The following is a 13,147-nucleotide window of genomic DNA, read 5'->3' as shown; positions in this document are numbered from 1 at the left end:
CAGAATAGTGAGTGCAGCTCTGGAGTATAATACAAGATGTAACGCAGGATCAGTAATGTAATGTATGTACACAGTGACTGCACCAGCAGAATAGTGAGTGCAGCTCTGGAGTATAATACAGGATGTAACTCAGGATCAGTACAGGATCAGTAATGTAATGTATGTACACAGTGACTGTACCAGCAGAATAGTGAGTGCAGCTCTGGAGTATAATACAGGATGTAGCTCAGAATCAGTAATGTAATGTATGTACACAGTGACTGCACCAGCAGAATAGTGAGCGCAGCTCTGGAGTATAACACAGGATGTAACGCAGGATCAGTAATGTAATGTATGTACACAGTGACTGCACCGGCAGAATAGTGAGTGCAGCTCTGGAGTATAATACAAGATGTAACGCAGGATCAGTAATGTAATGTACGTACACAGTGATTTCACCAGCAGAATAGTGAGTGCAGCTCTGGAGTATAATACAGGATGTAACTCAGGATCAGTACAGGATCAGTAATGTAATGTATGTACACAGTGACTGCACCAGCAGAATAGTGAGCGCAGCTCTGGAGTATAATGCAGGATGTAACTCAGGATCAGTACAGGATCAGTAATGTAATGTATGTACACAGTGACTGTACCAGCAGAATAGTGAGTGCAGCTCTGGAGTATAATACAGGATGTAGCTCAGAATCAGTAATGTAATGTATGTACACAGTGACTGCACCAGCAGAATAGTGAGCGCAGCTCTGGAGTATTATATAGGATGTAACGCAGGATCAGTAATGTAAGGTATGTACACAGTGACTGCACCAGCAGAATAGTGACTGCAGCTCTGGAGTATAATACAGGAGGTAGCTCAGGATCAGTAATGTAATGTATGTACACAGTGACTGCACCAGCAGAATAGTGAGTGCAGCTCTGGAGTATAATACAGGATGTAACTCAGGATCAGTACAGGATCAGTAATGTAATGTATGTACACAGTGACTGCACCAGCAGAATAGTGAGTGCAGCTCTGGAGTATAATACAGGATGTAACTCTGGATCAGTAATGTAATGTATGTACACAGTGACTGCACCAGCAGAATAGTGAGTGCAGCTCTGGGGTATAATACAGGATGTAACTCAGGATCAGTACAGGATCAGTAATGTAATGTATGTACACAGTGACTCTACCAGCAGAATAGTGAGTGCAGCTCTGGAGTATAATACAGGATGTAACTCAGGATCAGTACAGGATCAGTAATGTAATGTATGTACACAGTGACTGCACCAGCAGAATAGTGAGTGCCGCTCTGGAGTATAATACAGGAGGTAACTCAGGATCAGTAATGTAATGTATGTACACAGTGACTGCACCAGCAGAATAGTGAGTGCAGCTCTGGAGGATAATACAGGATGTAACTCAGGATCAGTACAGGATCAGTAATGTAATGTATGTACACAGTGACTGCACCAACAGAATAGTGAGCGCAGCTCTGGAGTATAATACAGGATGTAACTCAGGATTAGTAATGTAATGTATGTGCACAGTGACTGCACCAGCAGAATAGTGAGTGCAGCTCTGGAGAATAATACAGGATGTAACTCAGGATCAGTAATGTATGTATGTGCACAGTGACTGCACCAGCAGAATAATGAGTGCAGCTCTGGAGTATAATACAGGATGTTACTGATCCTGAGTTATGTAATGTATGTGCACAGTGACTGCACCAGCAAAATAGTGAGTGCAGCTCTGGAGTATAATACAGGAAGTAACTCAGGATCAGTAATGTAATGTATGTACACAGTGACTGCACCAACAGAATAGTGAGCGCAGCTCTGGAGTATAATATAGGATGTAACGCAGGATCAGTACAGGATCAGTAATGTAATGTATGTACACAGTGACTGCACCAGCAGAATAGTGAGTGCAGCTCTGGAGTATAATACAGGATGTAACTCGGGATCAGTAATGTAATGTATGTACACAGTGACTGCACCAGCAGAATAGTGAGTGCAGCTCTGGAGTATAATACAGGAGGTAACTCAGGATCAGTAATGTAATGTATGTACACAGGGACTGCACCAGCAGAATAGTGAGTGCAGCTCTGGAGTATAATACCAGATGTAACTCAGGATCAGTAATGTATGTACACGGTGACTGCACCAACAGAATAGTGAGCGCAGCTCTGGAGTATAATACAGGATGTAACTCAGAATCAGTAATGTAATGTATGTGCACAGTGACTGCACCAACAGAATAGTGAGCGCAGCTCTGGAGTATAATACAGGAGGTAACTCAGGATCAGTAATGTAATGTATGTGCACAGTGACTGCACCAACAGAATAGTGAGCGCAGCTCTGGAGTATAATACAGGATGTAACTCAGGATCAGTAATGTAATGTATGTGCACAGTGACTGCACCAGCAGAATAGTGAGTGCAGCTCTGGAGTATAATACAGGAAGTAACTCAGGATCAGTAATGTAATGTATGTACACAGTGACTGCACCAGCAGAATAGTGAGTGCTGCTCTGGGGTATAATACAGGATGTAACTCAGGATCAGTACAGGATCAGTAATGTAATGTATGTACCCAGTGACTGCACCAGCAGAATAGTGAGAGCAGCTCTGGAATATAATACAGGATGTAACACAGGATCAGTAATGTAATGTATGTACACAGTGACTACACCAGCAGAATAGTGAGTGCAGCTCTGGAGTATAATACAGGATGTAACTCAGGATCAGTACAGGATCAGTAATGTAATGTATGTACACAGTGACTGCACCAGCAGAATAGTGAGTGCAGATCTGGAGTATAATACAGGATGTAACTCAGGATCAGTAATGTAATGTATGTACACAGTGACTCCACTAGCAGAATAGTGAGTGCTGCTCTGGAGTATAATACAGGGTGTAACTCAGGATCAGTACAGGATAAGTAATGTATGTACACAGTGACTGCACCAGCAGAATAGTGAGTGCAGCTCTGGAGTATAATAATATAGCATAGGTAACGTATGTACTCTGGAAGAGACATGGGGGTCTTGTAGCAGTTTATGCTCCTCTCCTCATAGAGTACACATGTATGCTCAGACGAGCGCTCGTGCATGTGTATGGAGCATTGGGAGGATTAGCTGTCGGGCAAGAAAGAGCTCAGCTGGCTCCTATCTCATGTGTATGGCAACTCAAGTCTCTGTTCACATTGCAGTTTGAATCTTTTTGTAATTTCCGCAGTTTTATAGCTATATTATATTGTGCAGCAGTATTCTTGCAGTCAAGTGAACTAAACCTCTATCAGAACTTAAACGGATCCTGTCATTGAAAACAGTATCCAGTCTGCACGCAGGGTGTTAGGGTGTTAGAGAAAAGTTGTGGGAAAAGTTTCTGCAAAACTTGTCGTTCATTTATTGCAATCCCTGGTCTTGTATTCAAGAGTCCCGTGGGCGGTCCTACTCAGTGATTGACAGTCTTTCCTGTATAACTGTGCTTGCAGAGATAGCTGTCAATCAGTAGGACTGCCCACTGGACTTTTGCATACAAACATCGGGGATTTCAATCACTACATTACAAGTTATACTAAATATTTACCCACAAACCTATGTATACCATTCTGCTCAGCTGGAAAATCTGCAGACTGTCTTCCGCGTGTGCCCTAAAAGCGGGCTCCCCAGGGCTGACTGCACTCGGACCCCCTAATTTTGACGTTTTGAAAGGAGGGTTAAATGGCCTGGATCGGAGATTGCTCTGATCTCCTCCGGGGGGAAACCTGTGCAAAACGCTTCTTATAGCGACATATCAACATGGTACTAGGAGACCCCCTAATGACTAGTGCAAAGAAAAGTGTAATGGCAGCAATTGAGGGATAAAAGCTTTTTTTTTTTTTTTTTTTTTTTATAAATAATTTTATGGTTTATTTTGTTACATTTTGCTTGTTTTTTTGCTTTTGCAAGTTTTTTACTTTTGCAGTTAAGCAGAGCCCTAGTTTGCTGCACAGCAGCATCTTCCTTCCCGGCTCCGCTCGCCGATGTGTGATCCAGTCTCCGGGATTTCACAGGCGTCTCTCTTCCAGCAGAGGAGAAAAAAAAAAAAAAAAATCCGGTTCTCTGCAGAATAGAGGGTGCTGGAGAGATAGGAAAATCCTGCCCTGACAACAGAAGCAGCATCACGCTCCACGCTGATTGGCGCTCTCCAGCCTATCAGGCCGCGACGCTCCTTTCTGCAGTTTTGCACAGGTGCAAAATAAGTTCCTGATTTATCAATGAAATATTTGCCATGTTGGTTCCAAAGCAGATCTGTAATAAAACCTAAAATCGTCCCCTCGTGTATCTGGGCTGGATCCGTCGAGCAGGGGCGCGGGAGCTGCAGGGCGCGTGCCTCCTCGTCTCACGATCTCCCCTCCCTGCGCCCAGCGCATTAATGATGTTCAAGACGATGTGACTTTATATTATTATTCCTACCCGCTCCTCCATCTAGTCTCTGTATCCTCCGAGGGTTAACCCTCGATCAGCACATTGTGTTCGACGTGTAAAAAAAAAAAAAAAACCCGCTACAATAGAATTATTTTTAATTCGAAGCCGGATTATTGGACGTCCGTAGAAAATAACGTAAAGTCAGATTCTAGGTGTCTTAATCATTAATGTTGTCCGATTAAAGGAATGTCACCGTGGGGCCTCGCTCAGACTTCCGTTTTTTTGCAGATAATTTATAACGCATGAGGTTGTCCATACATCCGTGTGGGGTCCGTAAAGAAAAGAAAATGGAGACCTGTCCTGAGTCACGGATCAAATGCTCCAATGCAAGTCTATGGCTCCGCAAGAATTGCAAGAGCTTCTATTCTCCATTATTAACAGAAGTTTTGCAATTTTATTTTATTTTTTTGCATGAGTCGCCGATGGTAGAAACTGAGACAAGCGAAAATCTGATCCGAATCGCTGATGAATATCGGTCCTTACTTTACTACGACAGGAATCACTGACATCCGAATGAGCCCGAGTTGTGACGTAAACTTTAATATTGAGGTTTTTGCTTTTTTATACTTTCTATTATTTTTTTGGGGGATATGATTACCCCCTCAAAATAATGTTACTTTCTTCCCCCTCCTCCTCCTCCAAATATATTGTGGGTGTTTACATATATGGGGTCCGGAAATTGGATGCCCCACCGGTCATCAGCACAGTTTTATTGCGGTGGGTGGTCCAGTATGTCGGTGTTCTTTCCATTAAATGGAACCTGGCATCAGAATTTTAGGAGTAAGCCAGTAGCATTTGTATAGTTTTCCCAACATACATTTATTATAATCGTCCATTTTTCCATCTAGAAGACAGAACCTATATCAACTTAATCATGTCTTACATAAAGGCCCGCGGGTGCAGCAATATCTTCTTGCCCTTGCCTGTTCCTTTCCTTCCACCAGAACACTCGAACTGAGACGTATGCCTCACGACGGAGACGTATGCCTCACGACGGAGACGTATGCCTCACGACGGAGACGAATGCGCAGAGTGTGCAGGTGGAGGCAGAGGAAGAGCACATCCGCCATTGACACTGGGGGGGGGGGGTGTTAGATGAAGCAGCATGATGGGTGCCGTGACTACCACACTCCAGCACCTCCCCAGTGACTTGCGTACGCTATATACAGACCCGCCAAGCCAATATAAAACTAATTGAAAAGCTGCCAATAAACGACAGCACCACACTCTTAATTTACTCACAGGTCATTATAAAATCAAGGGGTTTTGCCTAAACCTTAGGTGATCGTACACCCACACCACACTAAACTTAGGAGACACACCGTACATGAGTGGCTGCCTTCGCAGTAAAAACGGAGAGGGGATACCCTGATGTCCTAGGATTTCTATGGTCGGCGTGCATGTCGGGCTGTCGGAGTATCTCGCATCGCTATGTTCTCAGGTCGTGCTAATGGGAGAGAGCCGCAGGCTGATAGATGGGGAATCCTGAATGTGGGGGAATCCCTCTATCCCATCCATGTGTTGCTTCCAATTTGGTAGTTGAGATTTTGGTTGGAATACCAGTTTCAGCCCAAAAGAGGGAGTGGTGCGATTTGTGGATTATATAATTTAATTTTAAATCCCATAAAAACCCTTTATTGTGGTTGTAAACCGTAATTGGTTGGCTATGGCGGGGGCTGAAGACGACCACCATGAAGACGATGACCATTATCTCATTCTCTCACTGGAGCAGATATTGGATCATTTCGGGGTTTGGCCTAGTGTGACCCCACGGGGCAGGAGCAGACATTTCGGGGTTTGGCCTAGTGTGACCCCATGGGGCAGGAGCAGACATTTCGGGGTTTGGCCTAGTGTGACTCCTCGGAGCAATAGCAGACATTTTGGGGCTCTGCCAAGTATGACTTCACGGTAGAGTAGCAGACATTTTGGGTCATTTCGGGAATTTGCTGAGGTGTGTGACCCCCACGGGGCAGGGGCAGACATTGGGTCATTTCAGGGATTAGTTGGTGTGTGTGACCCCACCGGACAGTAGCAGACATTGGGTCATTTCAGGGATTAGTTGGTGTGTGACCCCACGGGGCAGGCATTGGGTCATTTCGGGGATTAGTTGAGGTGCGGGACCTCACGGGGCAGGGGCAGATATTGGGCCATTTCGGGGATTAGTTGGTGTGTGTGACCCCCATGGGGCAGGGGCAGACATTGGGTCATTTCGGGGATTAGTTGAGGTGTGTGACTTCCCGGGGCAGGAGCAGACATTGGGTAGTTTTGGGGATTAGTTGAGGTGTGTGACTTCACGGGGCAGGAGCAGACATTGGGTCATTTCGGGGATTAGTTGAGGTGTGTGACTTCACGGGGCAGGAGCAGACATTGGGTCATTTCGGGGATTAGTTGATGTGCGGGACCTCATGGGGCAGGAGCAGACATTGGGTCATTTCGGGGATTAGTTGATGTGCGGGACCTCATGGGGCAAGAGCAGACATTGGGTCATTTTGGGGATTAGTTGAGGTGTGTGACTTCACGGGACAGGAGCAGACATTGGGTAGTTTTGGGGATTAGTTGAGGTGTGTGACCCCATGGAGCAGGGGTAGACATTGGGTCATTTTGAGGATTAATTGAGGTGCGGGACCTCACGGGGCAGGGGCAGATATTGGGCCATTTTGGGGATTAGTTGTTGTGTGTGACCCCCATGGGGCAGGGGCAGACATTGGGTCATTTCGGGGATTAGTTGAGGTGTGTGACTTCCCGGGGCAGGAGCAGACATTGGGTAGTTTTGGGGATTAGTTGAGGTGTGTGACTTCACGGGGCAGGAGCAGACATTGGGTCATTTCGGGGATTAGTTGAGGTGCGGGACCTCATGGGGCAGGAGCAGACATTGGGTCATTTCGGGGATTAGTTGATGTGCGGGACCTCATGGGGCAGGAGCAGACATTGGGTCATTTTGGGGATTAGTTGAGGTGTGTGACTTCACGGGGCAGGAGCAGACATTGGGTCATTTCGGGGATTAGTTGATGTGCGGGACCTCATGGGGCAGGAGCAGACATTGGGTAGTTTTGGGGATTAGTTGAGGTGTGTGACTTCACGGGGCAGGAGCAGACATTGGGTCATTTCGGGGATTAGTTGATGTGCGGGACCTCATGGGGCAGGAGCAGACATTGGGTCATTTCGGGGATTAGTTGATGTGCGGGACCTCATGGGGCAGGAGCAGACATTGGGTCATTTTGGGGATTAGTTGAGGTGTGTGACTTCACGGGGCAGGAGCAGACATTGGGTCATTTCGGGGATTAGTTGATGTGCGGGACCTCATGGGGCAGGAGCAGACATTGGGTCATTTCGGGGATTAGTTGATGTGCGGGACCTCATGGGGCAGGAGCAGACATTGGGTCATTTTGGGGATTAGTTGAGGTGTGTGACTTCACGGGGCAGGAGCAGACATTGGGTCATTTTGGGAATTAGTTGAGGTGCGGGACCTCATGGGGCAGGAGCAGACATTGGGTCATTTTGGGAATTAGTTGAGGTGCGGGACCTCATGGGGCAGGAGCAGACATTGGGTCATTTCGGGGATTAGTTGATGTGCGGGACCTCATGGGGCAGGAGCAGACATTGGGTAGTTTTGGGGATTAGTTGAGGTGTGTGACTTCACGGGGCAGGAGCAGACATTGGGTCATTTCGGGGATTAGTTGAGGTGTGTGACTTCACGGGGCAGGGGCAGACATTGGGTCATTTCGGGGATTAGTTGAGGTGTGTGACTTCACGGGGCAGGAGCAGACATTGGGTCATTTTGGGGATTAGTTGAGGTGCGGGACCTCATGGGGCAGGAGCAGACATTGGGTCATTTCGGGGATTAGTTGAAGTGCGGGACCTCATGGGGCAGGGGCAGACATTGGGTCATTTCGGGGATTAGTTGAGGTGCGGGACCTCATGGGGCAGGAGCAGACATTGGGTCATTTCGGGGATTAGTTGAGGTGCGGGACCTCATGGGGCAGGAGCAGACATTGGGTCATTTCGGGGATTAGTTGAGGTGCGGGACCTCATGGGGCAGGAGCAGACATTGGGTCATTTCGGGGATTAGTTGAGGTGCGGGACCTCATGGGGCAGGGGCAGACATTGGGTCATTTCGGGGATTAGTTGAGGTGCGGGACCTCATGGGGCAGGGGCAGGCATTGGGTAGTTTTGGGGATTAGTTGAGGTGTGTGACCCCACGGAGCAGGGGTAGACATTGGGTCATTTTGAGGATTAGGTGAGGCTTGTGACTTTATCTCCAGTCTCGTACATTGATAGAAAACTGTACTATGAAACCTTTGTCTTCTCGGTGCGATCTGTCGCTTCTCTCGCAGCCTTTTCTTTCTTCCTCCTCCTCGTCCCCCTCCTATCCTATCTAGAGAGCGTGCCAGCGAGAGGGAGCGAGCGCGTTTGTATTCCAGCGGCGTAGCGCAGCCAGACAGGTCTGAAACAGAGTGTTTTATTTTTAGACTCTGCGTTGCCATTTTTATCCTGTAAAAATATTCATCAGTGTCTGTGTGACAGGCCATCCGTTTTCATAAATATTCCAGAGTCCTGCTCCTTTCCATCGCATTAACCTGTGCATCCAGTGCGCTTCTCTGTGACCCCCTTTTTTTTTTTACCCCAGGAGGGGAGAGGGGTCCTTCAATTTCACGTATTGTACGTTTTCTCAGTTCAGCCATGCTTGACGTCACACGGTTCAGTCTCCCCGGACGTCGCTGCTGACGTCGTTGCCCTTTTTGTCCATTCTGAGTTTAGGGTTCGGTGGGGGGGGGGGAAGCTTAATTCTCCCTAAGGATCAGGGAAGGGGGCGTAATTTTCCATACGCAATTTTTTTTTACTGTCCTGCTTTGCCAAATTATTAATAGGTGAAGTGTTTGCGAAGCGGCGATCACCTTTCTACAGCTGACGTGAAAGGGCAGCGGCATGAAGCTGGGGTAGTCCGTAAAATGGGCACTAAATCAGTTAATCAGTGACGCCACGTTAGAAACCGGTTACTGGGATAGTTTTAATTTTTGCTGCTAAGACTGAACATAATTTAGGTTAGATGAGTTATTAAAGTTTTACCCCAAAGCTGGTCCGTCTGAATGCAACAGTAGTGGAAGGTGAACAGCAACTAATTTAAGGATAATCCCAGTCTAACTTTTTTTTTAACTCGTTCCTCAATGCAGCGGCAACTTTTGGCAACTTTGCCCAGGAGACGGACGTCCGTGTATCACAGTCCAATTCTTCAGCCTTCTCGAAACGAAAGGTAGATTCCTTTAAAATGTTGATGGACCCGAAAAAAAGTTGTGAAATCCACCCTAGAGGCGATGGCCTTTGTAGTGTAGGAGAACACTCGCATAAACTAGAAAAAGTTTTTCTTTACTAAGCAACAACTGTAATAATTGCCCCCCCCCCCCACCCTCTTCTAATCTCATAAACTTGCACAACTTTTGTCCTTGGAGTCATGTCTGAAGAATCCATTACCGATGGGGATGGGGATGGCCGCCGGCCGCTCAAAGAGTAAAAGCAAATAGTTCAACAAATTCTCAGACTCTGAACTGTAAAGAAGGAGACCTTAATGATAACGGCAACAATCCACATAGTCACTAGGGGATTCTCTGAGTTGTGAAGACATTTTGGAAGTTGGTGTGAATTTAATAGATGAAAAGCCCTGAAGAGGGGTCTTCATCCACTTCCCCATTACTAATAAGGAAGGACTGATGCGTTTTGGCTTCACCTTTCTTGCCAAACTTTGTAAAATACGAGCTTTGGGTTCCTGGTGCCTGCGGACTTTAGGGGGGGTCCACGGATCATCTGTTGATCCTCTATGGTGGTAAGACGCACCCTGTGATTGGTAAGGGGTACAGTGTTACTGACAGGGGGGCAAGTTGTTTTACCATAAAGGATGTTGGGATATTGTGGGTCGTGTTTCGGGGAAAGCTCCTAGGGCTGATGGTCCATGTTCACCCAGCGGAGGGGCTGTTGCACATGTCGGAGGTAGAGTTACGGATGCAGAATGGGTTCCCTTCTCCTCTCTTCCCGCCATGTTGGTTTTTCACCTCTTCCTCTGTAGAGGTGCGGGGCGTTGCTCCGTCTGATTAGCGTGCAGCCCGCATACGTCTCGTCTTTTTGTTCTTTGGTAAATGTGAGCTGGCATCTGTTGGGCCGCGTTAGCATTCAGTCTGGGGGAATTCAGCGCTTTCTATATTCGGCTCTGCTAAGCCGGTGCCCTGTTTCCTTGAATCAATTGGGGCTGCTATTTATAGCAACAAAGGGGAATTGAAATAGCAATTTTCTTTCTATGTAATGGATCCCCAAGAGAAATACTGATGTAAGTTTTCTGTCATCCCTCTTCTCCCGCACGCTCCCGGACCCCTCTCCTCCTCCTCCGCCATCGAGCGCCCCCCCCCCCCAGATCTGACCTCCATTCTCCCTTCCCTACAGAACTGATAGGAGCGGCAGCTGTCACGGGTTTGCGGCAGTATTAATCTTTAATCAATCAAGTGTTTGCTCTATTCAGGTGTTCAGGAGGGGAAAAGAGAGGGGTGGGGGGGGTCACCGAAAAAAAAGGGACCTGTTTTGCATCTGCAAGTGAATCGTGCCTCGTTTCTGGGCTCTTTCAGATTTCGGGCAGGTTAAGGAAGAGACATGACGAGCTAAAAATATTCTGTCGGCTTTCAGTGTTCCTCCAGGTTTTTTTTTTCTCGATGGTTGATTGGGTAGCTGCTAAAAATATCTGTTCCCAGAAAGTTGAGGACAAAGAGAGTAGAATATTTTTAACCCACGATGACAGACGCTACTTCTCAATGGGGAATGTGTCACAGGCTGCACCCATGGCTTCGTGTATCGAAGACACTTGTATCTCGCAGTACTACAAGTTCCAGCAGGCTCCGGCGTTCCACGTCTATCACATCAGTCACTTGCTCCCTACTTGTTTAATCCTTTATTATATAAACCATAAGATGTCTGACCCCCCTACCTTAGAAAGGCACATTTTTGTTTCTTGGCATTAGACTGAATTCATTGATTTTTTTTTTTTTTTTCTCCCCCAAGACGGCTCTTTTTAAATATTCTGCTTCTCTTCAGTCACCACTAGAGGGAGCTCTCTACATACATTTTAAAGGGTTTGGCCCATTTAAGAAGAGATTTTTCGTATAAGCTCAATTCATTGTAAAACTGCCCCCTCCTAAACTTTACTTTTTACAACCACCTTTCTCAGATCCAGTGTTGAATCTCCTCTGCTGGCGTCTAGTTATTGTCTACAACACTGAGCGCAGCAATTCTACCAATATAGAAACATGAGCTCGCTGATTGGCTGCAGCGCTTGTCAATCACTAGACACGCTGACAGAGCACCGCTAGGTAGGGGGTGGCGCTGCTGGCTACTTGATTGACAGCTTAGACCAGCAGCATGTTGTGCACTGTGTGTTTTAGACACTGATTTTTCATACAAAGGGGAGTGTCGTACACAAAAAGAGTGTGGTTTGCATGATGGGGAATAATAATGCCTACAATCAAAATTTTCACTCATTCAAAAAAAAAGGGCAAAACTAATGATTGAGGCGAGAAATCCGGCACATTCTCCTCATTAGGCTCCGGAGCGCCCTCTAGTGGAGGCCACATGCAGCTAGACTCTGCTCCTTACACTCTGCCCTTCTCGGGATTTGGAGCAATGAAACCTGACACTTTGGACCAATAGTGGTCGGAGAGGAGTCTTTCTTCTAGTCTGTTTGTGTTGTGGATAGTTATACGGGGATTGTTATTTATTTGGGGAGATATATATATATATATATATATATATATATATATATATATATATATATATATATATATATACACACACAGTACAGACCAAAAGTTTGGACCCACCTTCTCATTTAAAGATTTTTCTGTATTTTCATGACTTTGAAAATTGTACATTCACACTGAAGGCATCAAAACTATGAATTAACACATGTGGAATTATATACTTAACAAAAAAGTGTGAAACAACTGAAAATATGTCTTATATTCTAGGTTCTTCAAAGTAGCCACCTTTTGCTTTGATGACTGCTTTGCACACTCTTGGCATTCTCTTGATGAGCTTCAAGAGGTAGTCACCGGAAATGGTTTTCACTTCACAGGTGTGCCCTGTCAGGTTTAATAAGTGGGATTTCTTGCCTTATAAATGGGGTTGGGACCATCAGTTGTGTTGTGCAGAAGTCTGGTGGATACACAGCTGATAGTCCTACTGAATAGACTGTTAGAATTTGTATTATGGCAAGAAAAAAGCAGCAAAGTAAAGAAAAACGAGTGGCCATCATTACTTTAAGAAATGAAGGTTAGTCAGTGCGAAAAATTGGGCAAACTTTGAAAGTGTCCCCAAGTGCAGTTGCAAAAACCATCAAGCGCTACAAAGAAACTGGCTCACATGAGGACCACCCCAGGAAAGGAAGACCAAGAGTCACCTCTGCTTCTGAGGATAAGTTTATCCAAGTCACCAGCCTCAGAAATCGCAGGTTAACAGCAGCTCAGATTAGAGACCAGGTCAATGCCACACAGAGTTCTAGCAGCAGACACATCTCTACAACAACTGTTAAGAGGAGACTTTGTGCAGCAGGCCTTCATGGTAAAATAGCTGCTAGGAAACCACTGCTAAGGACAGGCAACAAGCAGAAGAGACTTGTTTGGGCTAAAGAACACAAGGAATGGACATTAGACCAGTGGAAATCTG

The 13,147-nt window shown here is 46.1% G+C and overlaps 1 protein-coding gene across 1 annotated transcript in view; it reads left to right on the top strand.

Annotated features, from left to right (window-relative positions):
- Window positions 1-13,147, top strand: part of HSD17B12 (hydroxysteroid 17-beta dehydrogenase 12) — a 116,266-nt gene that overhangs the window by 62,956 nt on the left and 40,163 nt on the right. The window lies entirely within an intron of this gene.

Source organism: Phyllobates terribilis, unplaced genomic scaffold, assembly GCF_046119375.1.
Source record: "Phyllobates terribilis strain yellow unplaced genomic scaffold, ASM4611937v1 Scaffold_13__5_contigs__length_258822181, whole genome shotgun sequence".
In the NCBI taxonomy this organism is placed as follows: Eukaryota; Metazoa; Chordata; class Amphibia; order Anura; family Dendrobatidae; genus Phyllobates; species Phyllobates terribilis.
This window is presented reverse-complemented; position numbering and strand designations above follow the sequence as displayed.